The sequence below is a fragment of the Arachis ipaensis genome, chromosome B08, assembly GCF_000816755.2.
Source record: "Arachis ipaensis cultivar K30076 chromosome B08, Araip1.1, whole genome shotgun sequence".
Taxonomy (NCBI): domain Eukaryota; kingdom Viridiplantae; phylum Streptophyta; class Magnoliopsida; order Fabales; family Fabaceae; genus Arachis; species Arachis ipaensis.
In genome coordinates, this window is record NC_029792.2 from 126,945,194 (window position 1) to 126,950,405 (window position 5,212).

Genomic DNA, 5,212 nt, shown 5'->3' on the forward strand with positions numbered 1-5,212 from the left:
GCTTCACTTACATCCACTTTTGTTTCTTTTTTAGCCGCCTTATATTTTTTTTAATTATCTACATTGCGGCACAAATATCACCTTTTAAAGCACACCCATTTACCTTTATCTTTTCTTGTACACTCTCACTCCACCACATGACTTCTTGTCTCTTGGTCCTATCCCTCTAGATTCACCAAAACTTTCTTTTGTTATTCTTCTAATAACTTCTGTCATTTTCCTCAACATCTCCTCCGCGCTTCCATTCTCATCCCACTTTGCCTCTTCTTCTACCCGTCTTAGGAAGCTTCTTTATCCCTCACCTTTCATCCGCCACCACCTCGTCCTTAGGTTCTTCGTATGATTTCTTTTCCTCAATTTTTACTCAACGCGAAAATTCATGACGACCATCTTATGTTGTGTTGTTAAACTATCTCCCGGAATAATTTTACAATTAATACCAAATTTTCGGTCGACTCTCCTTAACAAGAAGAAGTCAATTTGAGAGCTTGTCATGCCTCTCTTATAGGTTATAAGATATTTGTCTCTCTTTTTAAACATGTATTTGCGATGAGGAGATCAAAGGTTGAGAAAAAATCCAAAATATTTTACCTTCGGTATTGGCTACCCCAAAACTATTGCCTTTGTGAATACTTCCATACCCAGTCACTTCTCTTCCAACATAGCCATTTATCCTAGTAAGAAAATCTTATCTCCCGAAGGTATGTCTTGGACCAAACTCTCTAAATCCTCCCAAAACTTTATCTTGTGTTGCTTGTCCGCCACTTGCGGTGCATAGGTGCTAATCACGTAAAAAGTACCTCATTCCACCACAAGTTTGATAGAGATGATCCGATCTCCCACCCGCTTGACATTCACTACGTCCTTCTTCCATTGCTTATCCACGATAATACCTACCCCATTCCTATTTTTCACCTTTTCTGTATACCAAAGTTTGAATCCGGAAGTATCCAACTCCCTAGCCTTCGCACCAACCCATTTTGTTTCTTATAGACACATGATGCTAATCTTCCTCCTTGTCATGGTATCCACCACCTCCATGAATTTTCCTGTTAGAGTGCTTATGTTTCATGTCTCAAATCTCAATCTTCTATCACTCCGACCTTTACTTATTTCTTTGTGAACTAGTTTATTTACCCTTATCCATTCACAAAAATACAGGAACCCTTACTCATTTAACATTACACCCGGACACCGATGCAGCGGCTCTTATTCATTTGACACTGTACGCGAGCCATACAGTACGTTGCTTCCGGACAACGACCTAGTTTTAGCGCAATAACGTATTTGATCCATATCATGAAAATTCGACTAAGTTTTTATATTGATTGTCGAAGATCTCACAAATTTTTTCTCTTTTATCCGGATTTGGGACTGGTTATGTATTGCAAATGTAAGATAGGTAGAGTTTAACTAACAAATTAAGTGATGCTAGTAAATTATAATAATGGATATGAGATCATAAACTATATTTTTACCCGAAAATTTAATATAATAATCCATGATCTTCGATGAGGTTTCAATTTTCTTATCAAGCGTGGATAGATAATTTCACGTTTCTTAGTGAACTAATTTCAAACGATAATAAATTAAAAAGCTTCAAAATGTCAAAAGGATGAACAATAATGAGTGGTTTAAACTAATAATTAAGAGAACGAAGAATAACATTGATGTTTATCTAAATAGATCGATCAACTAAATTAAGTAGTATAGAAAAAGAAGTAATTACTAATTAGAGAAATTGGATAATAGCGTTGAAAATTAGAAATTAATCTCTTCGACTAATTGATAATAACGGGGAACACGATGTTGACTTTTCTCGAGTGAATTAAGGCCACACATAGAAGGGTCAAGAAATTAAATAAATAATGTACATATTCGAAATTACAATTAATTAATGGCAGTTATAAGATGCTAGTAAAAGCAGCAGTATTCAAATACGGGAATATTCGACTTTTATATTATTCTTTGGTTTTGGTCAATTTCTTGCGGGACACGAACTAATTAACTACTCCAAAATATTGAATGACCAAAACTAAATGTACTATGTTACATGTACACGTGAGGTGCCACCATGTGAGAAATTCTGTCTGTTCATAAATACTACTAAATATTCTTTTAATATTATGATGAAAAATAATATGATATCAAATTATTAATATCGAGATTTAATACGGATTTATGATAATATATGATTAATATGAATATAAAAATTATGATAAGGTTTGTACGGTATTAATGATGAGTTGATGTATTGGATGTTTTTATTAACCGTATGTGATTCTTTCGAATTGAAAGGGAAGGGTGGTTTTTCGGATAGTAATTTATGTAATTAAAAATTTCGGGAAATAAAACTACACAAATGTTCTAGAAACAATTTTAATACAAGATTATCCTCAATTTATTATGTAAATCGTGAATTTTAAACACGATGTAGTGTTTGTTCATAGAACCCAAGAGAATTCCTCATATATCAGTTTTTGTTGTTTGGTTTAATTTGCATGTGTGTGTTGAAAAATAGACTGGATTTGTCTGTTTATTTTCTACCCAGAAAACCGTTCAATTCATACATACCCTTGTACAATATTATTTAATTTCTCAAATATTCTCCATCTTGTCTTGTTGCATTGGCGAAAATCAAGCTATCACCAACAAAGATTAGGTGATTTTACTTTTGGAGTTGATCTATAACTCACTCCCTCGAATACCATTAATTTCACTATTTGACTTAAGATGTTGATAAATTAGATTATATCTACAAATTTGTAACATTTATTTGTATCCGATATATAATTTGTGAATATAATTCGATTCGCAAGATGATTTAATCGAATCCAATCCACATTCTAATTGAATCGAATCGTATATAAGATTGTGTTTATTTTCGAGAATAGGACATTAAGAACAGGATAAGACAAGACACTGATGGACAGAGACACAAAATTTTGTGTTCTTGTATTTTATTTGATGATAAAATAAAATAAATTATGAAAATTTAATTTATTCATTTTTTTTATTCAAAAAATTTGAAATGAAAAATATAATAATAAAACATATAATTATGAAAAATTAACAAAAATAATAAAAAAAAAAAGAAAAAATAAGTTGTATTCATTGTTAGTGTCTTCATATCTTTCCTGTCAAGATGGACACAAAATATACTAATTCAGTGTCTCTGGACACATTGTCTCTATCCATGTCTCTTCTACCAAACACAATTTTGTATTTTCGTGTTCCTGTCTCAGTGTTCTACTGTCCTGTCTTTGTAAACAAACGCAGCCTAATATATCTATATTCGTATATTTGCAAATCTACTCTAAATAAATATAATATATATAAGTTGCATGTATGTTTTATTTTAAGTAATAATTATTATTTATATATGTTATATTAATTTTTTTGTTATTTAAAAAAAATAATATATATATTGAAATAAAGAAAGCTCAACACATTAAAGTGGAGCAACAAATAAACCAAACACAACAAGAGGCAAACCCAACACAAAGGTTGTCAATTTTCTGTCATCTCCAACATTGCCATCAACAACCAAAAGGATCAATACCAACCCACTCTTTGTAGTTCAAAAACGTCTTTCTTTGTATAAACTCGGCACCTATTTTTTTATTATTGAAAATCCTGTCATTGCGTTCCTACCATATGTTCTAAATCACTGTAAAGAATCTAATCAGCTACATCTTCTGCTCCTCTTTTCTATGAGGCATGCCAGTCCAACTTTTAAACAATTATTTAAGGTAACGTTTGTTTTGAGGTACTAAGACAGAGACTGAGAGACTGAGACTCAGTATCATGTTTGTTGGTTCAGAGACTGATATTAAAATTTTTGTCTTTTTCTCCAAAATTTCAGTATTTCAGTACCTCCAAAAAATGGGGACACAGGGACTAAAATTTTTAGAGATTGAGACTGAAACTTTAATAACATTTTATACCTAAAATACCCTCATTTCAATTAATTAATTCCAATTTTACCTTTTGTACAAATTAAATTAGAGTTTCATTCTTGTTTCAATTTCTGTCTCCTATTTTGCACTAAACAGAATACTGAAATTTATTTTAATCTATGTCTCTTAGTCTCTGTCTCTCAATCTCAGTCTTTTCGTTTCTGTCTCTCCACCAAACGCTGCCTAATGGTTTTAGGGATAGTCCAAACTCTATTAAAACACCTCAACCAAGTGCACCACACTTATCATTTAAACTCACAAAAGAGTTAGTAGAAAAAACACATTTATTATAAAATTTCAGACAAATTTATCCTCCATTTCAGTTGATAGTTTTACTGGCCTTAATCTATCATGAAGATGACGAACAAGTTTCAACTCCCATTGGAACAACCCTCTTCTCCAATGAAAAATTCATATCCACTCTAACTCATCTCAAAATCCACAGCTCCCTATCACAAATCTTTAATTTGTTGGTTTGAAATAGAATAGAGTCTTGAAAAATTCGCTTACAAAAAATCACGTTGAACCCAGTTATCTTCCCAAAAAAGAATTCTTTCATTCCCTACTTTTATCGCCATCCTATTAATATTTTTTTTCACATGTTGTTCTTTTATATTCAACTGACAAATGTCTTTTTACGGGTTCCTTTATTGGTACAATTTAATTTAGTAACATCACATTGAGATTCATATTGTTACAAGAACAAACAATTTTTTTTCACAATAGACAATCCTCTTTTAAAAATTGCCACCACTACTAAAACAAAAATGCGATATTCCTGATTACTGTATCTCCAATCTCCAAACTCTAGCCTTTTTAATATATTTTTTATTTTATAAAATATATTTGATATCTAATTCAATTTACAAATATACAAATTAAATCGAATTTAAATATGAAAAGTATAAATATAAAATTTAATTCGATGAATTTAGTGAAAATTAAATTGAAAATTTAATCATATTTAATCCAATCCGCGAATATCTGGGTATACTGTGTTAAATATTAAGTTATTAACCACAAAGATAGAACATCTGCACATATATATAACAAACAAAAAAGCTCATAGAGGTTATACCGTTTTCACGTTCAACAAGACAGAAAAAAGAAACAGATTTGAAATTTATGGCAATGTTGGTTATTATTCTCTCTCTTCATTAATAAAATCATTTTAATTTTAAATTTCTTAATAATTTCGTATCTAAACAAAGTCAGATAAAATATTAGAACAAATAAATAGTATATAGTATATA